Source organism: Cnephaeus nilssonii (genome assembly GCF_951640355.1).
Source record: "Cnephaeus nilssonii genome assembly, chromosome: 12".
Lineage (NCBI taxonomy): Eukaryota > Metazoa > Chordata > Mammalia > Chiroptera > Vespertilionidae > Cnephaeus > Cnephaeus nilssonii.
Window position 1 is genome coordinate 48,634,093 of NC_137083.1, and position 27,650 is coordinate 48,661,742.

Consider the following 27,650-nt stretch of genomic DNA (forward strand, 5'->3'; position numbering starts at 1 on the left):
GCAGTTTTAATACAAGTAATCAGATGTCTGAATGACACTTTTACTGGAAGGGAAGGAAGACTGGTCCGCTCTGATGCACATGATGCCACTGTAATTTAACCTAGCTATTAATAACAACTGGGAGGAGCAAAGGGAGGCCAAGCATTATAGGCATGCCTTTTGTGCAGCTTTGCCAGGAAGCTGCAGTTTAACACCCCCAGGGAGCCACTAGTCTATTCCCCATGGATCCCTGGGGGAAGGGACTGGGCAGTGGGAGAACAGACACATGCCCAGTAAAGTCTGGGTGACACAGGGAAGGTACTTGCCTGTCAGTCACACCTGGAAACAGGTCATTGGCCAGAGTAGGCGTGACCACTCAAGCACAGGATGATTTGGGATATTTAATCCCCTAAACAAAGAAGTTCTCTCTCTTGGCCCTCCTACTCTCTTATGTTTTCAGGAAACTTGGGACTCTTGTCACAAGGGGTGCACTCTCTTGGCACCCCTGCATTCGTCCATATGGCTCAGGGCCGTGGGGACCCCATACATCCTGATGCTAAACCGGACCCCACTCCACCATGGGACAGAAATTTTGGACACTGGCTTTGCTTGTAGCTCTACTGAATCCCTAGCTGCACATCTTCCAGAACTGGATTAAAGAAATTGGGACTTTGGAAACCCAATAATATAATTCCATACAAATAAAAGCCACTCATTCTCCCATGTGAGTCTCAGAAAATTATTTTCCCCCAGATATGGTAAGGACCCCATCCCAAGCACTCAGTGGGGAAAGGGATCTCGCACTTGCACCGATAACACATACCATATTAGTAGTAATGCCTAATGTCATAGGCTTTGAAAAGGACCTTTTTTTTGTTGTTCACATAATTTGACTTTCACATTCACTTGCAGCTTTTCACATAGATATAAAAGGGAAGAAAAAAGGAAAGACATACAGCTAATTTTTATAAAGTCCCTAAAATTTGGAAATCTACATCAAAATTAAAATGAATTTGAAGCTTTCTTGACTACACAATATCCTTTAAAATTCAACTTTCATTAAGAAAAATGTCACACAATAATATATGCTCTGTGTATACATGTAAACATCAGATTCATCACTAAGGTTGAAAAATCAATGTACAGAAGCTTGGGAATTATATGTCGTCGCTATCAAATCTCCTTTTGTAGCTGTGATTTGTATATGTGCTTAGAAGGATAGTTTTATTCTGTTTTGTTTTACTAGCATAGCATTTATGTAACTTGCAAAGCTTTATGCTTAGTAAAGCTAAGAACAATATAAAGTTAAACCTATGGTACGGCTTTATGGCCCTATAAATACACAGCAAAGAGTTGGAGCTTTATTGTTTTATAACATGTTGGGAGTCATTCAGAAGGCACATTCGAATAACCTAAACATCACTGAAATTTTAATAACTGGATATTTTTCACCATGTGCACTAAATAGTTCTTCTAGCCCAAACAATAGTTTGGATGGCCTAAGAGAGGGATAAGCAAACTTTTTCTGTAAAGGACCAAAGAGTCAAAGAGTTAATTTTTTTTTTTTTTTTGGATTTTCAGGCCACATACCTCTCAGCCCCATATCCTCTCTTCTTCTTTCCTGTTATTTTTTTTAAACAACACTTGAAAAATGTAAAAACCATCTTAGCATACAGACTTTAAAAGCAGCGAGAGAGCTTATTTTCTTTAACAGGCAGGGACCAGAGTGGGCTGTGGGCTCTAGTTTGCCTGCCCCTGAGCTAAGAGAATCTTTCAAATTAATAAATCCTCCCTCGGCCCATATATGATCCAAGTCTAAAGTCATCAGAAGGCTGTGCAGCCACATGGCACCTAAAAACCAATAACCTTTGGGAAAGCATTCTGTCACCCTTGAAGCATGTAATTTATCAGGCCACAGGAAAATACACGGGATTCAGAAGTGTGCTGCGTGTGATGCATGAGGTAAAATTTCCCCTCAAATTCACTGTTATGGGGTCAAAGATGTAACTTATGAAGTATTTTATGAAGAGAATAAATATATTTAGTCTTCACTAAAACCTCACATTTCAAAACATCTAAAATAAATTATCACACACCCCTGCAGCAAATGACCAAGACTGTTTATCTCGGTGTGAAGGTTTTACTTAAGGAGGAAAAAATATGACTAAAACATTCAGCCATTGGGTAAGCAAGCCTGGGAGGAGATGTTGGTATTCCTGAGGAGTCTAGTGCATTGGGGATTAGGTGAGAAAAACAACAACTAAAGAACATTTGCTGAAGTGAGATATCTTATTTTCTTAAAACACAAAATATCTCTGCTGCAACAGGAACACACACTGATACTCCTTAAGTTGATGTCATAACCCTGTGGTCACCATAATCACTTTTCTTAAAGAGACATTTTAGTTCTGGCTGGGTTTTAAATTTTATTCTCCCCATGTTAACAATTTATATCAAAGTGTAGGGATAGATTTTTCCATTTTGCAGCCTTGAGGTGAGTCTCTAGGCTTATGACCACTCCCTGTTAATGCAGGAAGGAGAGAAGTACCTTCATACTGTCCTGCATGGGTTACACCCCTGATCTGGCCTCTTCACCTGGGCTCTCTTATCATCCTCTATCTGGCTATACAACACATTCTGCAGGACTCAGCTCAGATGGAGCTTCCAGCCAGTAAGCACATCCCATGACCCAAGCTTGTCAAACTCCGCCATTCTGCAGGGAGCCGCATAGCATCCTGTACTTTTAATTCCCTTTACTCAATAGCAATTACTTCATTATGGTGTTACTAGAGGTCCGGTGCACGAAATTCGTGCACGGGGGAGGGGGTGTCCCTCAGCCCAGCCTGCACCCTCTCCAATCTGGTACCCCTTGAGGGATGTCTGACTGTCCTCTCAAAATCCAGGACTGCTGGCTCCCAACTGCTCTCCTGCCTGTCTGCCTGATTGCCCCTAACTGCTTCTGCCTGCCAACCTGACCACCCCCTAACCACTCCCTTGCCAGCCTGATTGATGCCTAACTGCTCCCCTGCTGGCCTGATTGCCCCTAACTGCTCTCCCCTGCCAGCCTGGTCACCCCTAACTGCCCTCCCCTGCAGAGCTGGTCACCCCCAACTGCCCTCCCCTGCAGAGCTGGTCACCCCTAACTGCCCTCCCCTGCAGGCTTGGTTGCCCCCAAACTGCCCTCCCCTGCAGGCCTGGTTGCCCCCAACTGCCCTCCCCTGCCAGCCTGGTCACCCCTAACTGCCTTCCCCTGCAGGCTGGTCACCCCCAACTGCCCTCCCCTGCAGGCCTGGTCACCCCCAACTGCCCTCCCCTGCAGAGCTGGTCTCCCCTAACTGCCCTCCCCTGCAGGCCTGGTTGCCCCAAACTGCCCTCTCCTACAGGCCTGATTGCCCCCAATTGCCCTCCCTTTCAGGCCTGGTCCCTTCCAACTGCCCTTCCCTGCCAGCCATCTTGTGGTGGCCATCTTGTGTCCACATGGGGGTGGCCATCTTTGACCACATGGGGGCGACCATCTGGTGTGTTAGAGTGATGGTCAATTTGCATATTACCTCTTTATTAGATAGGATTACCCACTGAATGACTATTTCAGAAGTATGTATGTCAGTCTTGGATCCAATATTTGGTCCACCATTATATCTGACCCCCTACCTAGTGGTTAGTGTCTAATAATAATCTGTTTACTGCTTGATTAAATGAGTGAATAAAAATGTCCATTCCCACCTGTTTATATTTGATAGCTATGTTATTTCTGCATGTACCAAAAACCAGGCCAGAAATGGGGGGAAAGGTAAGTAGCTAACTATGAATTGATCTATCAAGAAGTCAATAGTCAATAGGTAATATTGATATCAAAACTGATAACTGAACAAACTGATATGTAATATATGGGGAGAATGGAACCAGGGATGGGAGAGAATGGGAACAGATTTTTCACTTTTAAAATTAAATACTCTATATACTAGTTGATTAATAATACTTATCATATGCTACTTTGATAAAAACCACAAAATATATTTTGTCAGGTTCTGTAAAACTTTGGTTTTAAGATTCCTGGCATAACACACAGATGGCGACGCAATCAGTTGTGAGATTCAGCATATCTGTATAAATCATATCGAAGCAGTTGCTTGAAGAAGCGTAAGATGCCTGGTATGGAGCCCAGAAAGAGATATGTTAAATGAGTCCAATGTAAAAGGAACTATGCTTTACAATGAGCAAAGTGTTCAGCAACATCTGTAAAAGATAGAGAGATTTCTCATAAGGCGTTTCCTTCAATGCAGCCCTATGGAAAAATTTTAAAACGCAATTTCGTAAACACAGTTTCACAATGGGAACCAAAATGTCAATGTGGATATTCAGCTCTCTGCTGACTAACCTAATCTGGAAACAGCTCAGAGCTTCTAGAGGAAAGGATGGGTGGCATTAATCTCAGGTTATCCTCCATGAACATTGCTTCTCTTCAAATATTGGACACATTTCTATGGCAGTATATTTGAGCTGTACTTGGAAAGTACCAAAAGTACCTCTCTTTCTAAATGTGGAATCAAATGCTTTCAAAAGCATAAGATCAAAAAACACAATCCAGTTTTATTTAGGATGAGGGTTAGTAATAGCAAAGTAAACTACTATCTTCAAATTGGGTCTTTTCAAAATGTGAAATTCACTCATTTAGATAGCTTGATACCCTGTGAGATATTAATAAGTTTGACACTAAATGTATTCTGATTTGAACATTAATAATGACTTTATTCTTTCTCTGTTTAATATACTTATGCTTCCTACCATTTTTATATTCTACATCAAGATTAGTACCCAGTAAATGTTTCTTTTACAGAAAAAGAGCCAAAATGAGGATACCTCATCTAAAGAAACTAATTTTTTTCTATTTGAATTTCACCTTTCATGGAAAAAAAATTTACAGTATATTCTTCCATATTTAATAGTTCTAGTTTTCTACTCCCTTCCAATACAAAATTTATCAAATAGATCGTTTGTTCTCTGCATTTCCCTCTTTCTCTGTGCTGTCTTGAAGCTTCAGCAATTTGTTTACTGCTATCTTTTCTTCCAAAAGAGAAATCAGAAAGATCACTAATGGTGACCCAATAAATTGTTTCTTGGCTATTTAATTTTTCTTCAACATCCCCCAGAGTTAGTCATCTTCTTATTTGAGGACATTTATACTTTGCATTTTATTTCATCTCAGACAACTTCATCCTCTTCATTGGATATTATTTCCTGTGGATTATTAAAAATTAGGTTGTTCTCTCTAACCTTTCAAAAGTGAAGCCATCCACTTTCTTGTCTTCAGTCATAACTCCACAGTATATTTGCTGTCACTCTCTGTTTCCTCCACTGCCGAGGTTTATTTTCTGACCCTCAGGGAGCCTGAGCAATGATGGGGCTTACAGATGGATGACTCAGGCTCCCTTGCCCTCGGGCACCTACCTGCTTTCCCTTAATGGGCACACTAACAGATGGCCACCCTTCTCAGCAGCCTGCCTTCCATGGCTCCAGCTCTCCCTGGTCCCTGATAATATTGTTTCTTTCCTTGTTCTGTAAGCCCTAGGAATGGTAGTGGCTTCCCTGTGTTTGTCATTCACGAGAATTCATTAATCCCTTGTTTGTTCCCTTAAACCTGCCACACTCCTGTTAACTGTCCCTTCACTAAATTCTTTTTAGGTAAACACTTTAGAATGTGCCTGCTTCTGATCAGAACAATGACTGCTATATATGTGTGCAAAATTCCTATGATAATTAGAATCCTATATAATAAAAGCCTAGTGACCGAAATGGTGAAAATGACCAGAACAACCAGAGACCAGAATGACCATGGCCCCTTCCCCAGCCTGGCCCCGCCCCCCAGCAGGGACCCCAACCCCGATCCGGGGCCCCCATCAGGCAGGCCAGCCAGCCCCCACCCGTGCACCAGGCCTCTATCCTATCCTATATAATAAAAGGGTAATATGCAAATTGACCCTAATGGCAGAACAACCAGAACAACTGCTGGACCAGTCACTATGAGGTGCACTGACCACCTCTCAGTCCCTTTCCCTAGCCAGCAGCCTCTGATCGCCTGATGTCAAACGAGGGACTGGGGGTGGGTGGTGGGGAATGCACGTGGCGCCAGGCCAAAGCCCCTGCCCCACTGGCCACCCCACACACAGAGGGTGACCTCTGGCAGCGGCGGGGCTGGCAACTGGGCAGGAACAGCCGACCTCTCGGTCCCTTCCCCTGGTGGTCAGGCACCAATCACCCAATAGCAAATGGGGAACCAAGGATGGGTGGCAGCGGGAGGTGTCGGGTGGGGCCGGCTATAGGCAGCCAGGGAAGATGGCCCTGATCACAGGCCAGGCCTAGGGACCATACCCATGCATGAATTTTGTGTGCCGGGGCTCTAGTCTCTCAATATTATTTCTGAATGTCCTTAGGGTATATTCAGTTGGAACTCTCTCTAGAATTCTCCTAATTTTTCAATATCATATTTTTACTAAAATCTTTGGTTCTATTAACTTCACCTTCTCCTGTGCTTTTCATGATCTAATCTGAGTTACAATTCCTTATTTACATTTACTTCCTTTTCATTTCTATAATTAATAAACAATTAAGAAACCCTAAACTTCAGGGTTTAGAGTTTCTTAATTATTTCATACCTGAGATATTATAAAGTTTCCCAGTTCCCTGCCCCACTTTCAATTTTATTACTCTGCAATACAAATATGGTATTGATCATGTCAAAGCCTCCAACTCAAAAATTTTAGTAAATCCAGTAAAGAATTTCTTCTTTACTAGAGTGTGCTACAAAAAGCTATCCTTCTACACAATACCAATACTTAAATTATTTATTCTATCAGGCAGTGTCCCCTAATTCAAAGGATTTCACTGCACTAGTATACCATAAAATATAATTTTTCAAGATATAGACATGCAACTTTAACATGTACACTTTTATATATGCTAATCACTAATAATTGAATTATTTTTGTCTGCTCATGCCCATCATCCTCTCTTGTACTGAAGTAGATATAGAAAATCAAAGAAAAAAATTACAGATATAAAACTATTTTTTTTGCAAGATACTCAAACTAATCTTACTCTTTGTATCATCTTATGAGAATAAGTACCCTGATATGAAAATATTTTTATTTAACAATAACCAAAATAGATAAGAAAATGTATGAGATATTTAGTGTAGGGTCTCAATGGTCATGTAAATTGACCAAAATTGTTTATTCTGTTTCATATGTTCCTTTATTTTCCTTTTTTATTTTCATAGTCTATAGGTATTGGTCAGATCTCAAGAAAAGATCTATAATGTAATTTTTTTCAATCAAACAGTCTGAGGTAGTTGATAAGATAGCATCATTTGATCTAAGAGTATAGTAACCACCTGATAAGTTTAGTTTAAGTAAGAAAAAACACACAAACCAGAAACAAATTATTTAAAGACAGAATTTAAATTTGCTATAAGGCCAAAGATCTACAGATTAAATACAAATTCACTGGGATAATGGCTATTTTCTGAGAAGCCCATTTACTCTTAGAAATTAAAATTAATATGCTGTACAAGATAAAAAGGTATACTTTGTAGAAATCACAGAGACCTATATAGATTAGCTGACCGCCACTAATGTCAATGGACTTGACCAAACAATCTTAAAGTATCAGGAGAATTTCCACTCTGCCATAGTTGTATAAGGAATGGTTCACTTATACTACGGTTTGTTTGCATATATTTAGTTTGTCCCTGAATGGCTCAACTAACTTCTGAGCATTCTGTGAAGAGCCCACACATTCTGCTCTCATCTAAAAATGCTTCCTCTTCTCTCACAGCCACTACCATATCAAAACATGAGTAAAAGGAAATTTCCTATTAATATTATCATTTTTATTGCTTTTGGAGAGAGAGGGAGGAAGGAACTCACAACCTAGGTATGTGCCCTGACTGGGAATCAAACCTGTGACCTTCCAGTGGACTGGATGATACTCCAACCAACTGAGACACACTGGCCAGGGTCATTTCCTATTATCCTATATAATAAAAGGCTAATATGCATATAGACCGCATGGTGGAACAACCAGAACAACTGAACAACCAAACAGCCAGCACTAGTCTCAATTGCTCAGTGCCATCAGTGGGTGAGAGCGGCGGCTCCTGGCCCTGATCGCCCCTGAGGACTTCTCCACCTCCCACTGCCCCAGCCCCAATGGCTCCGCACTGTCAGTGGGTGCGAAAGGTGGCTGCTGGCCCTGATCACCCCTGAGGGCACCGGCCCTGCTTGCACCCACTGCTGGGGCTAGCCCCAATCGGTACCATCAGCGGGTGCGATTGTCCCCGCACTGTCAGTGCGTGGGAGCGGAGGTGGCGGGAGCGGGGCTGCAGGCAGACAGGGGACCAAAGGCCACAGTGGGAGGGGCCAGGAAGGGGAGCAGAGAAGGGGCCAAGACCCGCCCCTGTGCCTACCGCAGCCTTGCAGCCCACAGTTCCTTTCATGGTGCACAAATTTGTGCACTGGGCCTCTAGTTTTTAATAAGTGTGTATTAAAAATGTTCTTTGGAATAACTATTTTAATAAGACTTTATTAATAAAACTACCATAACAATGGAATATGAAAGCATTATCTTTCACTTATGGGTATATCAGAGGAAAAATTACTGAGGATATATTAAGACAAAATAATTCATAAGCCTAATGCTATAGATTTTTAAAACCCTACATCAGATATTTTTCAAACGATGGATTGAAAAATAAGATATTTTAGGCCTTCAATTAAGTCAGAGTAGAACCCAAAAGTTGATGCCACACAGTTTGTATTCTCAAGACAATGCAGTTAAGTAACATTGACTAAATAATAATAAAAACAAAAATATAAGCTCGCAAAATAGTGCAGGTCTTAATTCAGCCACAAACTAGCTGTGTAAAGTTGAATAAACTCTACCAATGGAGACAAATGGGGACAAATACAACAACATCTTGGTAAAAAAAAATCATCTGATAGTTAATAACTACTAAGAACACATTAGTCATAAAAAGAGTAAGATATCAAAAATTGTGACATGTAACAGAAGTAGTATTTAGAGGAAAATTATAGTCTTTACTATTTATTGTAGGAGAGGGATAAAAATCAATGACCTAAGCAAAACACTTCAGAAGTTTGAATAAAAGACCAGAATAAATTCAAAAAATGTAGAGTGTATCAGAAAACAATTAAGAAGATTAGAATGAAAATAAATAAAACACAAAGATCAAGAAAGCCAAAAGATGACCCTCTACAAAGTAAGTAAGTTGGAAAACCTCTGGTGAGACTAAATTCTAACCCCCCCAAAAAAAGGGGGGGAAAACAACAATATTAGAAATGAAGACAGGCCATAACTATAGATAGAGATTAAAAATAATCTATTTTAGAGACGGACCGAGGGGCAGTTGTATGTCCACCCCGCCTGGAGGAGGAGACTCATGCGGGATTTCAAGTGATTGCAAGAGGACCCACCTGTGGGTCAGTGGTGCACCATCTGAGAACAACATCATGCAGTGGAATGCAGGTATATTTGGAAGGGTCACCCTTTGACGATGGTACTTTCAAACTAGTAATAGAATTTTCTGAAGAATATCCAAATAAACCACTAACTGTTAGGTTTTTAATCCAAGATGTTTCTTCCAAATGTGTATGCTGATGGTAGCATATGTTGAGATATCCTTCAGAATCGATGGAGTCTAACATATGATGCATCTTCTATTTTAACCTCAATTCAGTCTCTGCTGGATGAACCAAATCCAAAAAGTCCAACTAACAGCCAAGTAGCATGACTTTATCAGGAAAACAAACGTGAATATGAGAAAAGAGTTTCAGCCATTGTTGAACAAAGATGGAATGATTCATAATAGACAACTGGTCTGCTAATCTTTTTCATCCTTGTTGTGTATAATTTACCTCTCAGTAGAAAGGCTAACAAATTTTAGGTGCCACCAGTTTTAAGGATTCTGCAGAAGAAAAGTTCTTCAGTTTAGAACCTATAAAGCTTGTGTATCTTGATTAATGTACTTTTTATTGCATGGTGTGAACTAAGTTATTGCTTACATAAATTTGTAATATACCCTGTTTGTATTTTTTTTCCAAGTGTATAATGTTGGTGTGGAGTTTTCATGACAGAATATACATATTTTGTAAATCTAAAAATAATAATAATAATAATAATAATAATAATAATAATAATAATCTATTTTAATACAAGCTTTATGCCAAAAAACTGTAGCAGTTTTCATACTTGCCTGCCGAGGTTCCCACTGAGCTAAGCCATGCTAGTCCTGTGCATTTGCTTACTCCTAGTGACTGATGAATGCAAGCATTTACTAAACCTATTTAGTATATATTTAAAATTACAGTAATACATATAGAAAATTTTCTGTGAAATTAAACTTTTCATTCATACTTAATTTTAATTACACAAGTGTAATTTTACATAATTAAAAACAGGTAAACTAATTTGTCAATTTCTTTTTAACATATGCATTCAGAAAACCTACTTTATTATGTAACAGACTTTCGGCTTTAACAGACACATCCTCACCCTGATTAGTCCATTACTTTGAGGTTTTACTGTAATTATTTCTCTAAAAACCCCAAGCTTCAGCACTTTTAGTGAAACAAAGCAAATGTCCTGTCTAAATAAATAAATAAAAATCAAGAAAACAAAAACAAAACGAAAAACAAACAACTTCATTTAACCCTACTCACTTCATCAGTTACAATACCATATCCTCCCTTTCTGACCTCCCAGTGGAACGTCAGCTTTATACCCAGTCTCCAAGGTCTTAAGTCTCATTTCCCACTTTTCCCTTTTTCTCCTATAATTCATTTTCTGCACTAACATGGTGAAATCCAAGCCTTCTTTCTCAGTCCTGACCTTCTGCAACCCTTCAGAGCACATGGTACCCTTATCATATCTCTTTGAGGCTGTGATCTCATTTTGATTCTGGGACAGAGATCAATCTATTCTCTTAGGTCTCTAACTTCTCAACCCTCCTCTAGGAGGTCTCATTCCAATCCAAATAAAAGGCACTGATTTCCATATCGTACCTCCAGCCCAAAATTGGATTTTGAGATCTAGGCCAGAATTTCCAACTGTCTGACAAACATCTTTATTTGGATAGCTAGATGATGTTTCAAATTTTTTTAAAAATTGCCCTTTCACCACCAAAACATACTCCATTTCCTACTTTTCCCATACTGTTTGCTGACACTGCCATTCTCCTAATCTTCCAACCAGAATCTTCCGCCACATCTGCCACTTTCCTCTTCCTTCTTCACATCCACAAGGCCTGGTGCTGAGTCCTGTCTCTGTGGTGATGCTTTTTCCCACTCACGTGGCCACTATGTTTTTTCAAACCTTCACCCTCTTGACAGCTCTCTGAATATTCTCCCAGAGTCCAATCTCTTTCTTTTGCAGTTTACTTTACATACTACCCAGAAAGGGATTTTTCTAAATTAAAATTAAAACCTCCTTCTGTGAGAACCTAATTACTTAACTCCAAGTATAGATGCAGGTTGCCTTTGCTCACACGTTGCCAACTCAATAAAATGAAAAGAATAATTTGTACAATTATCACCCTTTGTTTTGTTTATAGGATGCTAAATGATTCACTTAACAGATTCTTTTCAACAAATTAACAGAATTGACTTAGCTGAACAAACAGGTTTGTTATATTGGAGCTGCGCATACACAACCCCGGGGTTCTTTTCAGTGAGAACCTGAAACAAGTCGCCAGTTATAGCTCCCGATTTATGGAAAATCCATACAGCAGTTGCCATGTTTAATGCTTTCTTTATAACCAAAGACGCGCCTTTTCGTGTGCAACAGGATAGTTATTTTACAGCCTCACTATATTCCCTAGTGCATATGAAAATGTTATCTGCCTTCCGAATGGAATCCTTTAACACTTTGCATAGATGACCATCAGTTGATATGCAATATTAGTTTCAGGTGTACACTCCAGCGATTAGACATCATGTATAACTTACTAAGTGATCATCCTGATAAATCTGGTATTTAAATTTAAATAACTATGACACCATACATAGTTATTAGAATACTAGAGGCCCAATGCACAAAATTCATGCAAGAGTTGGCCTTCCTAGCCCCGGCCGCCTCGGCTGCCTCAGCCCTCGCAACCCTGGTGCCCCTGGCCCACTGATCATTCCAGAAGGTTGTTCTGGAAGGTCATTCCGCTGTCTGGTCTAATTAGCATATTAGCTCTTTATTATATAGAATTATTGACTATATTCTCTGTGCTGAACTTTGCATTCCCATGACTATTCTATAACTACCAATTTGTACTTCTTATTTCCTTCACAATTTTCAGCGAGTCCCCTGACCCCCTCCCATCTGGCAAGAGTCTAAATGTTCTCCAATAATTTGATTGTAAAATCATACTACAGTTTTGTAGGATGTCACCTTTGGGGGATACTGGATAAAACAGGAACCTGAGATCTCTTTATGTTATTTCTTACAAATTCAGGTGAATCTATAATTATTTTAAAATAAAACTTTAATTAAAGAAATATTATATGTTGAGCATCATAAATGTGTCAAAATCTGCATCTTGCCCAGCCGGCTTGGCTTAGTGATCACAGTTTGATTCCCGGTCAGGGCACATACCGGGGTTATGGGCTCAATCCTCAGTAGGGGGCATGCAGCAGGCAGCCAGTCAATGATTCTTTCTCATCATTGATGTTTCTATCTCTAACTTTCTTCTCTGAAATCAATACAAATATATATAGTTTTTTAAAAATCTGCATCTTAGAGAAGATCCACTTTTCTCTCAAAATGATATAAAATTTCTTAACACATGTTTGCACATGACTGTAAGTTAAGATGAGTGGTTCTCAATTCTACAGATAAGAAACTGGTCGATTATATTATAAAGAGTAGTATCATTAAACACCAAATACATCCACCAAATATAATTAATTAGAAACATGCAACATGACCATAACTATAATGTTTGATAAATATAATGAAATTATTTTGTTAGAAAATTAAACCTAAGGCTTAGGAAGAGTCTTCTATCTGGCTGTTTCCCATTTTGAAAAAACAACAAAAAACACAAAAAACACACAACACATTTGGCAAAATGACACAAAACTGATATTCACATCACAATATGGCTATTATAAATATTTTGTTATGGATAGAACAGTAGTTTAGTGTGTTTTCTTGATAGAAATATCCTATAAAGTAATCCTATACAAACAGAATTTATAATTTATAGAATTGTATATATACAATTCCAAACACTTCTGCACAGTGAAAATCTAACCCAGTGAAAAAATTCTGCAATAAAATCTCCATAATAGTAAGCTTTAACATGATCAAGTTATGGTGATTTTCTAAGGAGGAGTCCAAACTTGTATTTCTGGTATAGTGGACATGTTACAACTGAGGACAGATCTAGAAGTCACAGCATATTATTCCTGGCAGGCAATGCCTCACTGAACTCTCACAGTGAAGCCAGATCCAAGAAATTGGAAGCTTTATAGCTTTGAGGTAAAAGACAGTGTTTCCATGGGATATTACTTGTAATTTTGGTCACTAACTTGCAATAAAATAATAGAAGGTGGGGGGGTGGCGATTAACTAGGGAACTTATATGCATGTATGCATAGCCCAAGGACACAGTCAATAGAGTAGTGAAGGCCTGGGAGGGGGGGCACAGGGTGGAGGGGGTCAATGGGAAAAAAAAATAAACAAACAAATGGGACATCTGTAATATTTTCAACAATAAAGATGAATTTAAACAAACAACAAAAAGAAGTAATGCATGGCATTCTGAGCCATCAGTTCTTTTTGGTTTGTTTTTAAAAATCTCTGAAAGTAAAGCTTAATAATTTTGGCTTCTCATCATTGGCCATTAGAGGTAGGCTGATGCAGCTGAGGGATGTTTTACCACATAGCTGTAGATGAGCCAAATGCATGAACTATTTTGAACCTTGAAGAGTGCTGAACAGAGGATTTGGGGCTCTGCTCTCCCTCTTCACAGAGGTCCCTGTGTTTTAGTTAAGTCAGATGTAATTAGGTACAGTTCATCTCTCTTAAATTCTCCAGAGATTTATTACATGGGCCCTGGAAGTTTTCCCTTGCAAGTAGCCATAGATTTTATATTCAAATCAGTATTAAATGATCACTCTACTTCTGACTTTAATTCTGCTGCCTTTCTATGTCCATGGAAATACAGGATGTGAAGAGTGGGGGATGCATCAGAAGATAAAAATAATTTTGTAGCGTATCAGGAGGTCAGAGGTTATGTTGCTTTGCAGCCACCAGCCTGGCTTCACATTCCTGTGCCCCAACATGGATTTGAGGGAAGACATAAACATATTTTCTCATGATAGCAACAGGAGACTCACTTCATGATGCAAAGCATGTTAAGTGTCTTTCTTGCAGCCAGTCACAGCACAAACTAAATTCATCCTGCTTCTTAAAGGAGACCTGGGCGTGCTACAATTGGCAGAAATTCACTGGCTGGCTCTCCACCTGCTGACACACAGTTTGTATATTTATCATCCAAACAAAACTACAATGTATGTTCCACTCTCAGGAGGACAAAAAGAGAGCAGGGTGTGGGGGTAGGATTATTACAAATTTAGTTCCTAATAAGGTTTTTTTTTTAATCTAATTTATGAAACATAAATAGACTTCAGGGTTTTGAAGGAACTTAAAAATGACTTTAAAGAACTTCTATTTGCAAACCCAGGTATATTTAAAATTATTTTCATAGTTTGTTTTTCATCCTCAGTTTGCATAACAAAAACCAGGCTTCTGTGCTTTTAAAGGCCCAACTTGCTTCAAAAAATAAAAATAGAAAAGCAAAAAAAAAAAAAAATAATAATAATCATAGAACTCAGGAAGGTCTAGAGTGGGTAGCTGAAATAGCCAAATGGATATCCAACTTCTATATGTGAATAGGGGATTTAAAAATATTAAATATGCAAAACAACATAACCTGAGTACATGATATGTTGCAAAATTATTTTTATCTTCTGCTGCTTTTCCCCACTCTTTACATCCTATATTTCCATCCCATTTCAATGCTAAAAGATTAAAAAAATAAGAAAATAGGGTTGTATGGCCAAACTCAAAATGTATACATTAATACATCAGTGTGAACTGGATAGACATCTTTAATAGTGTGCTGGAGAATTCTTTTCTCAACTTTCCATGGGTCAAAAATTCATCTATGTTTGATGAAAGGAAATAAGTCATCTATCAAATAGTCAAGGGGTGTAAAGCTTAAGAGAATAATAAAGAGTGTATGCCAGAGACAATATTTAAAGACACAAAGCTACAAAGAGAAAAAAAATAAAAGAAGAACAAGTTTGGTAAATAGAAATGTAAATAGTGTAAAGTTAAAAAGTAAATTAGACTGAGATTAAAAATGGCGACAGAGTAGGAGGATGCTGCACAGACATGCTCCCAGGAACAAGCTGGAATTACAACTGAAATATGGAAAGTCTTCCTGAATAATCAACAGAAAACTCACAGGAGAGAACCCTGATACCCAAGGACCAAAGGCAGAGACCACATAGAGACTGATAGGAGGGGTGGAGGAGCAAAAGGGCTGGCCAGGCACCCACAGATGGCAACTGAAGTCCTGGAGAGATATCTCATCTGAGGGGAGTAGTGCCACTGAGAACTCTGGGATCTAATCCCGAAGCTGGGCTTTCCAGTAGAGTACACCAAAGAGGAGGGTACCTACATAACATCTAGCTGTGAAAAGCAGTGGGGTGCTATCTGCCAGGGAGTGGCAGCTGAAAGTTCAGGCACCCTCTTAAAGGGACAATGCACAAAAATTCCCTGTGGAGCCACCCACCTTGTGCTCTGGGAGAGTGAGGGTGAAGTGGAGTGGAGGTGTGAGAGCAGAACCCAGAACTAGGGATTCAGGGGATAGAGCTTAACACCCCAAGTCCCCAAGTGTTCTGGGCTGAGTAATTCCCTCACACAGTGGAGGACACCTTTCCCACATAGACATCTGCCTTGCCTGGGGGGAAGACAGTCAACACAACCTATTGGAAAGAACTTGCCCTGAAGCCACTTAAGAGATTAAAAGTAACAATTAGCCTCCAGGCAGAAGCAACTGCCCCACCCTGTTGAAAAACTCTCACCACACCTGAGGACGATTGCCTGGGAGCAATTCAAGTGGGAATCCTATTAGTCTATAGACAGAGGCAGTCTCTGGAGGCTTTGAGTCTTTGCCTGATCCAATTAGTCAGAAACAGCCTTTAATACTGCCCTGCACTAGAGATTGAGAGGTGTAGAGGATCTACCTAATACATAGTCACAAACCCAAACAGACAACCAAATTGAGGAAACAAAGAAAAAAACCCCAAATGAAAGATCTATCGAATTCTCCAGAAGAAGAGATAAATGAGGAAGAGATAAGAAATTTATCTGAAACAGAGTTCAGAGTAATGATGTTAAAAATGCTCACAGTATGAAAAAAGACTTGGTAACTATGAAAAAAGAACAGTCTGAGATAAAGAATGACATAATACAAATAAGAAACACATTGCAAGGAATACATGGCAGATTAGGGGAAGATGAGGATCAAATCAGTGAATTAAAAGACAGAGTTGAAAATAATCACTCAATTAGAGAACCAAAAAGAAAAAAAAAACACAATTAAAAACCAGGAGGACAGCTTAAGGGAGCTGTGGAATAATATGAAATGTAACAATATTAGAATAGTAGGTGTGCCAGAAGAGGCAGAAAGGGAGAAAGGAATAGAGAAGGTGCTTGAAGAAATAATGGTAGAATACTTCCCTAACCCAGTAAAGGAAAAGGTCACACAAGTTCAGGAGGTACGGAGAACCACAATCAAGAAGAACCCAAATAAACCCATGCCCAGACACATCATAATTAAAATGCCAAAAATTAAAGACAAAGAGAGAATCTTAAAGGCAGCAAGAGAAAAGAAAACTGGTACCTACAAAGGAGTTCCCATAAGGCTGACACCTGATTTCTCATTAGAAACTCTACAGGCCAGAAGGGAATGGCATGAAGTAACCAAGGTAATGTAAAGCAAGGATCTGAGACCAAGATTACTATGTCCAGCAAGGCTATCATTCAAAATAGACGATCAAACAAAGAGCTTCCTAGACAAAAAAAAAAAAAAAAAAGCCTAAAGGAGTTCATCACCACCAAGCCAGCATTACAAGAAATGCTAAAGGGACTGCTGTAAGCCACTGCTGAGAAGAAGAAACAGAGAAAGAAACCTAGCCATACAGAATTAAAATGGCTATAAATAAGTACCTCTCCATGATAACCCTAAATGTAAATGGATTAAATGCTCCAATCAAAAGGTGTAGGGTAGCTGAATAGATAAAAAAAAAAAAACATGACCCAACTAAATGCTGTCTATAAGAGACCCACCTCAAAACAAAAGCCACACACAGGATGAAAGTGAAGAGATGGAAAAAAATTTTCCATGCAAATGGAAAAGAAAAAAAAAAAGCTGGAGTAGCAATATTTATATCTGACAAAATGAATTTTAAAAGCGACATGCTAAGTGAAATAAGCCAGTTGGAGAAAGATAAATGCTAAGTGAAATAAGCCAGTTGGAGAACGATAAATATCATATGATCTCACTCATTTGTGTAATATAATGAGCAACAAAAACTGATGAACAAAAAGAGAGCCAAAGGGATCAGCAGATGAGTGGATTAAAAAACCGTGGTACCCAATGGAATACTACACCACTATAAAAAAGAAGGAACTTTTACCATTCGCAACACCATGGATGGAACTAGAGAGCATAATGCTAAATGAAATAAGTCAGTCAGAGCAAGATAAATATCACATGATCTCACTCATATGAGGGATATAATGATCAACATAATTTGATGAACAAAAATAGAACCAGAGACAAATGGCAGGGGAAGGGAGTTGGATGGGAGGGGGAGGGGGTTAGAGAGAAACCAAAGGACTTGTATGCATGCATATTAGCATAACCAATGGACACAGACACTGGGGCGAGGGGCAATAGGGTCTTACCAGGGGTGGGAATGACTGGGGCAGGGGGGTCAATCAGGGAAAAAGGAGACATGTAAAACTTTAGAAAATTAAAAAAAAAAAAAGAAAAAAATAGAACCAGAGCGGGGAAATTATTTTAGAATAGAAGTAATCCTGTTATTTGCAAATTTTTAATATTTCCTACAACTCTTGTGATAACATACTATGTTAGTACAGTTTTGTAGTATTATTATACTTAAAATACTTTTATTCTTAAAAAAATAATGTTTATTGCATGTAATATTATTGTACGTAAGATCATTTTTCTTTTTTAAATTTCTTTATTGATTAAGGTATTACATATTTGTCCTTATGCCCCCCCACCCCACCCCACCACTCATACCCTCACCACCCTGTTGTCTGTGTCCATTGGTTAGGCTTATATGCATGCATACAAGTCCTTTGGTTGATCTCTCCCCCTTACCCCCACCCTCCCCTACCTTCCCTCTGAGGTTTGACTGTCTGATTGATGCTTCTCTGTCTCTGGTTCTGTTTTTGTTCATCAGTTTATGTTGTTCATTATATTTCATAAATGAGTGAGATCATGTGATATTTATCTTTCTCTGACTTACGTATTTCGCTTAGCATAATGCTCTCCAGGTCCATCCATGCTGCTGCAAATGGTAAGAATTCCTTCATTTTTACCACAGTGCAGTGTTCCATTGTGTAGATGTAACAGTTTTCTAATCCACAAATCTGCTGATGGGCATTTAGGCTGTTTCCAAATCTTAGCTATGGTGAATTGTGCCAATATGAACATTGGGGTGCATATATCCTTTCTGATTGGTGTTTCTAGTTTCTTAGGGTATATTTCTAGAAGTGGGATCACTGGGTCAAATGGGAGTTCCATTTTTATTTTTTTGAGGAAACTCCATACTGTTTTCCACAGTGGCTGCACCAGTCTGCATTTCCACCAGCAATACAAGAGGGTTCCTTTTTCTCCGCATCCTTGCCAGCACTTGTTGTTTGTTGATTTGTTGATGACAGCCATTCTGACAGGTGTGAGATGGTACCACATTGTCGTTTTGATTTGCATCTCTCAGATAATTAGTGACTTTGAGCATGTTTTCATATGTCTCTTGGCCTTCCTTCTGTCTTCTTTCAAAAAGTATCTAATTAGGTCTGTTGCCATTTTTTGACTGGGTTGTTTATCTTCCTTTTTTAAAGTTGTATGAATTCCCTGTAAATGTTGGAGATTAAACCCTTATCAGTGATAACATTGGCAAATGTGTTCTCCCATGCAGTGGGCTTTCTTATTGCTTTGTTGATGGTTTCTTTCGCTGTGCAAAAGCTTTTTATTTTGATGTAGTCCCATTTGTTTATTTTATCTTTAGTTTCCATTGCCCTAGGAGCGGTATCGGTGAAGAAATTGCTTCGGCATATGTCTGAGATTTTATTGCCTGTGGATTCCTCTATATGTTTATGGTTTCCCGTCATATGTTTAAGTGCTTTATCCATTTTGAGTTTATTTTTTGTATGGTGTAAGTTGGTGGTCTGGTTTCCTTTTTTTTGCATGTATCTGTCTAATTTTCCCAACATTATTTATTGAAGAGACTGTTTTGACTCCATTGTATGTTCATGCCTCCTTTGTCAAATATTAATTGAGCATAGTGGTTTGGGTCAATTTCAGGGTTCTCTCTGATATTCTATTGATATATATGTCTGTTCTTGTGCCAGTACCAGGCTATTTTGATAACAGTGGCTTTGTAATACAGCTTGAAATCTGGTATTGAGATCCAACCTACTTTGTTCTTATTTCTCAGGATTGCTGTGGCTATTTGGGGTCTTTTTTTATTCCAGGTGAATTTTTGGGAAGTTCATTCTGGGTCTGGGAAATATACCATTGATATTTTAATGGGGAGTGCATTGAATCTATAGATTGCTTTGGGTAGTATGGACATTTTAATGATGTTGATTCTACCAATCCATGAACACGGTATGTTCTTCCATCTGTTTATGTTTTCCTCAATCTCTTTTTTCAGTGTCCTGTAGTTTTCTGCATATAGGTCTTTTACCTCCTTAGTTAAGTTTATTCCTAGGTATCTTAATTTTTGTGGTGTGATGGTAAATGAGATTGCTTTTTTTAGTCTCTCTTTCTGTAAGTTCATTATTGATGTATAGAAATGCCATAGATTTCTTGGTGTTATTTTTGTATCCTGCTACATTGCAGAATTCATTTATTAAGTCTAATAATTTTTTGATGGAGTCTTTAAGGTTTTCTATGTACAGTATCATGTCATCTGAGAATATGGACAGTTTTACTTATTCTTTACCAATTTGGATGCCTTTTATTTCTTCTTCTTGTCTGATCACAATGGCTAGTACTTCCAGTACTATGTCAAACAAAAGTAGTGAGAGTGAGCATCTCTGTCTTGTTCCTGTTCTTAGGGGAAATGGTTTTAGTTTTCTCCCATTGAGTATGATGTTGGCTGTTGGTTTGTCATATATGGCTTTTATTATGTTGAGGTATGATCTTTCTATTCCTACCTTGCTGAGAGTTTTTATCAAGAAAGGGTGTTGGATTTTGTCAAATGCTTTTTCTGCACCAATTGATATGACTATGTGATTTTTATCTTTCGATTTGTTTATGTGATGTATCATGTTTATTGATTTGCAGATATTGTACCATCCTTGCATCCCCGGGATAAATCCTACTTGGTCATGGTGTATGATCTTTCTGATGTACTAGCTGATCTGATTTGCTAAAATTTTGTTGAGGATTTTGGCATCTATGTTCATGAGGGATATTGGCTTGTAATTCTTTTTCATTGTGTTGTCCTTATCTGGTTTTGGGATTAGGGTGATGCTGGCTTCATAGAATGAGCTTGGAATTGTTCCCTCCTCTTGAATTTTTTGGAATAGTCTAAGGATAGGTTTTAGTTCTTCCTTGAATGTTTGGTAAAACTCGCCTGTGAAGCCATCTCCCCCCGGACTTTTGTTTGCTGGAAGCTTTTTGATGACTGCTTCAATTTCTTCCATAGTTATCGGCCTATTGAGATTTTTAGATTCTTCCTGATTGAGTTTTGGAATGTTGTATTTTTCTAGGAGTATGTCCATTTCCTCCAGATTGTCTAGTTTGTTGGAATAGAGTTGTTCATAGTATTTTTTAACAATCCTTTGTATTTCTGTGGGGTCTGTTGCTATTTCACCTCTTTCATTTCTGATTTTGTTTATTTGGGTCCTGTTTGCTTCTTGGTGAGCCTGGCTAGAGGTTCATCAATCTTGTTTATCCTTTCAAAGAACCAGCTCTTGGTTTCATTGATCTTTTGTATTGTTTTTTTTTTTTTTCGTTTCTATGTCATTTATTTCTGCTCTGATCTTTATTATCTCCTTCCCTCTGCTCACTGTGGGCTTTTCTTGTTGCTCTTTCTCTAATTCTTTGAGTTATAGAGTTAGATGATTTACTACCATTTTTTCTTGTTTTTTTTGAGGTAGGCCTGTAGAGCTATAAACTTCCCTCTCAGGACTGCTTGCATTGTGTCCCATAGAATTTGGATTTTTGTGTTTTTATTGTCATTAGTTTCCAGGATGTTTTTAATTTCTTCTTTGATCTCTTTGGGAGCCAAATCATTGTTTAATAGCATGCTATTTAGCTTCTGAGTGTTTGAATTTTTTTGATTGTTTTTATTTTAGTTTATTTCTAATATTATGCCATTGTGGTCTGAGAAGATGCTTGATATGATTTCAATCTTCTTGAATTTTGGGAGACTTTGCTTGTGACCCAATATGTGGTCTATTATTTAAAATGTCCCATGTGCACTTGAGAAAAACGTGTATTCTATGGCTTTGGGGTGAAATGTTCTGAAAATGTTAATTAAATCTATCTGCTCTAGTGAGTCATTTAGGATTGCTGTTTCTTTGCTGATTTTCTGCCTAGAGGATGTATCCAGTGATGTCAGTGGTGTATTAAAGTCCCCTACTCACACCTTCACCCCCCCACCACCAAGTTTGCAGGGGCCTGAACCCTCACCCCTGCTGAAGGAGATCTCCTGCCCCCATGGCTGCTCAGCTTCACATGCCCAGCTCAACTTGGTACCCAGGTAACAGAGACTTGGCCAACAGCAGATGCCCTCTCACTGCAACAAGACTTGATGGAGATGTCTTGCACCCATGATCCAGGGACTGGGGTCTATGATATCTAAATCCAGCCTAGCACCAGGAATGCTCAGGGCCTACTCAAGAAGGCTAATAATCCTCTCCACTAATAATTACAGGGTAAAACAAGATGGTTGTTAGAGTATTACATTTGACAGTAAAATAGTAGTCAAGTTTTCAGACTAATTTAAATTGGCCAATCAAAATAAGCAAATACTCTAGAAAAATCAATTGTACTGGACAAAAAAGCTGTTCCTAAAGTGTTAACTAAAATTTTTATTGGTAGTTCATCTCATGGTAAAATTGCGTAACATATAATGAACCTAAACCAGTCACATTTTAGTGCAAAAAAGTAAAATTTAAAAGCTATCAAGATTACAGCATAAAATTTCTAAAAGCCTCCCAATATTTAAACCAAAAAAGGGGGGATAGTAGAAGAATATCATGTAAGGAAAAATATCCTGTAAATAAATTACATCTAGAAAATTTTTACTTTAGAATATTAACTTTCATTTGTAATGCTAACAGCAAGACACCCAGGTAAAACATACACAGTGTCAAAACAAGCCAAAGGAAAATCGTTTGGGCAAAAAAATGAAAAAGGATCGCAAGTCAAATTTATAGAAAATATTCCTTTATTAACTTTTGGTTGAGAATATGTTTGTATATTTTCAGAAAACAATTCTGAGACCATGTGGATTCCTGCAACAGAGAGGAATTGACAGGAGTGCTCCAGCCATGAAGTCAGAAGAGAAACAGTCCAGGGATGGAAGACGCTGACCATGCCTTGCCATACTAGCAGTCAGCAGATGTGCGTCACTGCAGATTGCCCAGGACCAAACCAGAGAGGGTCGGACCTGCATTACCACCATTTGTCCACCATCCGGAACTGAAATATCATTGCTGTTATGTACACATAAACAACTGTTGGACATAGAAATTGGGACTCAAAAGAACTGTTGGCCCAGAAAGAAATTCACTATAGACTGATTCATTTGCCTCTCAGCATAACCATTATTGCTTGTCTCATTTTCGGTTCCTATAAGTGTATTCCTAGTATCACATGAGCTCACTCATCTAGGGGAAAAGATGAACAACATAGACTGAAGAACAAGAACAGCATTGATCAGACTGTCAGACCTCAGAGGGAAGGTAGGGGAGGGTGGGGACAAGGGAGATAGATCAACCAAAGGACTTGTGTGCTTGCATATGAGCCTAACCAGTGATCACGGACACCATGGGAATGTGGGCATGCGTGTGGGGGGGTTTGGGATGGGAATGGGGGGGGAGTTGATGACAAATATGTGATACCTTAATCAATAAATTAAAAAATAAAATAATAAAAATAAAGTCCCCTACTATGATTGTATTGTTGTCTATCTCTCCCTTTATATCTTTCAGGAGGTTTTTTGTTTTTTGTTTGTTTGTTTGTTTGTTTATGTATTTGGGTGCTCCTGCATTGGGTGCATCTATGTTTATCAGGGTCATATCCTCTTGTTGTATCGATCCCTTTAGTATTATTTAGTGGCCTTCCTTATCTCTTGTTATGGCCTTCACTTTGAGGTCTATTTTGTCAGATATAAGTATTGCTACCCCAGCTTTTTTTTAATTTCCATTTTTCTGCAATATATTTTTCTATCCATTCACTTTCAGTCTGTGTGAGTCCCTTGTTCTGAGGTGGGTCTCTTATAGACAGCATATATATGGGTCATGTTTTTTTTATCCATTCAACCACTCAATGTCGTTTGATTGGAGCATTTAGTCCATTTACATTCAAAGTTATTATTGATAGGTACTTGTTTGTAGCCATTTTTATTTTTTGTGCCTGTGTTCCTTCTTACCTTTTTATTTATTCTTTTTTCACCAGTCTCTTTAGCATTTCTTGCATTGCTGGCTTGGTATTGATAAACTCCCTTAGCCTTTTTTTTTTTTGTCTGTGAAGCTCCTTTCTCCTTTAATTTTGAATGATATCCTTGCTAGATAGAGTATTCTTGGATTCAGTCCCTTGCTTTGCATCACTTTGTATATTTCCTTCCATTTTTTTCTGGCCTGATGTGTTTCTATTGATAAATCATTTGATAATCTAGTGAGTAACTTTCTGTCTCTCTCTTGCAGCCTTTAAGATTCTCTCTTTGACCTGAACATTTGCTATCATAATTATGATGTCTTGATGTGCATCTTTTGGGTTCATCTTGTTTGGGACTCTCTGTGCTTGTGTGATTTTTTTTTCTTCCCCACATCAGGGAAGTTCTCTGACATTATTTCTTCAAATAGGTTTCTAACCCTTGTTCCTCTTCCTGTTGTTCTGGCACCACTGTTCTGTTGCTTCGTTTCATGTTGTGCCATAGCTCCCTTAGGTCAGTGGTCGGCAAACTCATTAATCAACAGAGTGGCAAACCATGGTTCGCTAGCCGCATGTGGCTCACAAGCCGCGGTTTGCCGACAACTGCCTTAGGCTCTTCTCCTGTCTTTTAATTTTTTTCTCCAATTGCAGTTCAGTTTGGGTGTGTGTTTTGCTTCCCTGTCTTTTACAGTAATTCGCTAATTCAGTCCTCAGCTTCTCCTAGTCTACTCTTGAAACTTTCCATGGTGTTTTTTATTGCAGCTATATCACTCTTCATTTCTTCTTGATTCTAACATAAGTTTTTGATTTTTTTTCATCCATCTGGTTTATGAACTGTATGACCCTTATTCTGAAATCTTTTTCTGACATATTGCATGCCTCTGTTTCATTTAGCCACTTTTCTGAAGATTCTTCCTTTTCTTCCCTTTGGGGGTTTGTCTATCCATTTTTGATCTCACAGATAGATCTAGATGTCGAGTTGTGCAGGGGCTGCTCCTTGGGTGGTAGTGGCTCCTCAGGCTGCGGTTGCTCCTCGTGTGGTCGTGGCAGCAGCTGCTCTTCACTTGGCAGCAGCTCCTCTGGTGGATGCTGTTTGCAGCAGTGGTGGCTCCTCTGGCTGGTGGGGTGAGGCTGCTAGCACAGCTGCTGCTCCTCGGACGGAGGTGCTGATCACAAGGCTGCTGCTCCTCCGTTGGATGTGGGCTGCATGTGGCTGCTGCTCCTCGAACAGGGCAAGCTGCTTGTGAGGCTGCTGCTCCTTAGACAGGAGCAGGTTGCTCGCAGAGCTGCTGCTCCTTGAACAGGGGTGGGCTGATCACGAGGCTGTCGCTCACCATTACGGCAGTGGGCTGCTCACATGGCTGATGCTTCTTGGATGGGGGCAGGTTGCTCGCACAACTGCTGCTCCTCAGACCGGACGCAGGCTGCTTACCAATGCCAGTGGAGATTTTGAAGCCCAGATAACACTGATGTATGCTATCTCATTCTGTTCTGAACACTGCAACCTGGGCAGCAGGACCTGAGAGGCACCAGTCCCAAAGGCTGGAGGGTTAAATGGGGTCAGGCTGAGTGAACGCTGTAAGCAGAGGAGAGTCCAGGAGGCACAGAGACGCCAATCTCGGTCTGTTGGGGTTCAAAAAGCCTCAGACACACCCTGCACAGCAGGGATGCTGCTTCCCAGGCCTTCTCCTACTCACGACCATTGCCCTGAAGCCTGTGAATCTATGAACAAAGACCTAAGAGGTTAAAATAACCACCACTAGGAGGAAGCAGGAATTCCCCTAATTTTTCTTGTGATATTCATGTTTATTGCATGTAACATTAAAAAAAATGAATTAAACCAGTAGGAAGAATGGGAGATATATTTTTAAAACTGGTTGAGTAGAAAAGGCAAAGGGGTGTCTCTTGACCCTAATTCACTGTGAACTATTACATATTCAAATGTGAAAGGAGACATCTAATACTGCTTTTACTTTAGAATGAAGTATTAGAAATAAAATGATCATACCACAAGAAATGATAGCCCTACTATGTTTTACTTGGTGAGGAATGCAGTGATCTTGAAAACATCATAAAAAAGAATCATTAAAAAAACTACATAAGCATTAATCAAAGCTCAATATTTGACTTTTACATTTTAAATAATTGTCTCTATTAATTAAAAACAATAAGAACAACAAGGGGAATGTTTGATTATTAGGACAACAGACCAAGTTCTGGATGCTCATTGAACTTCAGTGACACATTATGTAATCACGTAATCATTTTAGGATTTTTTTCAAAATTTTGCATCTGTAAATCAGGGGTACTGGGAAGTTTCTCATGTTGTCTCCATGTTTGTTTTTTTGAAATCACAAAACAATGCACAATGGTAATATGAAATGCATTATTGTAATACTATTTCTAAGAACACGGAGCCACATTCTTTCTGTCACTCAATATCAGCATTGTTTGAAATGTGTCCAGCTCCATGATTTTCTGTTCTCCCAGATATATGCTGTGATGAAGATATTCAGCTAATTTCCTAAGTGAGGTTTCATCTGCTCAGCCCCTAGCACAGTTAAAAATTATTTTTAAAAGAGACACTGTGAGAGAACTTGGCACTGATGACATAATATTCCTCGGTTACTATAGGACACAGAGATGTACCAGTCCACTGCACTCTGTACATTTCTGATCAAACCTATGCCTCCGGGTATAGCTGAATAAGAATAGCAAATCACTGGTAATGTGGCATCACACAGTAGCCTGATTCTCCCCTTCAGAGGTCAGCTGTAAATGGGTCAACGCAAGTAGATGAGAGCTCCATCTATCAAGGCAACCTCACCCAGTGGTGCTGTACAATGCACAGTGCGCCAGTAAAACAGGTAATGAGCAAGGTCAAGACACATCTATTATTCCAGGCCAGACCCTTGCAACACCATTACCTCTCATCTTAGGGATTCAAACTGCGGTTTCACGCTGCTTCAATGAAGTTTATAGAACAGAAAAATATTCTAAAATAGCTACATAAAGTATTCTAAAAATATTTATATACATATTCAAAAGCCTTCACTGACATTTTGGTGCTTATTGCATCAATTGTGAATGTAAAACAAATCGACTTAGAATTCATGGTCTTCTATGTTATATACAAGTCAATTTCTCCCAATCATCTTCCATCACCCACAGGTATTGTGCTTTACCTGCACTGTATCACTCCATTGTCTTAGTGCTAATCATCTTGTTTTATCTGTAAGCCTTTTCTCATGCTATTTGCTATAACCATTACCTTTCTGGCCACTTAAACATTTTCCTAGCTCAACTCTATGATTAAAGACCTATACTAATTACTACCTCCTTTATAACTCTGTTTTGACCACCGCTAATCTACTGTGAGTCCTTATGGCTCTGAAACACCATTACCATCCAAAGTACTTTGTTTCGCCAGATAAGAATTTGTACGCTTGTTTTATTCTCATGTTCTATCTGAAACATGTCTAGTAGACATCAACCATTTTTATGTATCTGTATTCCTTCAATTTAGATTTCTCCTTAGACATGCTAGGCAAAATGGTCATTGAGTGTAAATTTAATTAATAAACGGATAAATAATACATTAATACCAACATCATGATGAACAGTCTAACATTGGAAACTTCACATATCATATTAAACACATGTGAAGT

At 38.9% G+C, this 27,650-nt stretch overlaps 1 protein-coding gene and 1 pseudogene across 2 annotated transcripts in view; one reads left to right on the forward strand and one right to left on the reverse strand.

The window, feature by feature from the left end:
• The window catches only part of CNTNAP2 (contactin associated protein 2), a 1,845,950-nt gene that overhangs the window by 1,081,823 nt on the left and 736,477 nt on the right, over window positions 1-27,650 (reverse strand). The gene's annotated exons all lie outside the window — the stretch shown is intronic.
• LOC307108673 (ubiquitin-conjugating enzyme E2 B-like) lies at window positions 9,408-9,862 on the forward strand (annotated as a pseudogene). Its single transcript has one exon. The product of its transcript is annotated as a ubiquitin-conjugating enzyme E2 B-like (transcript).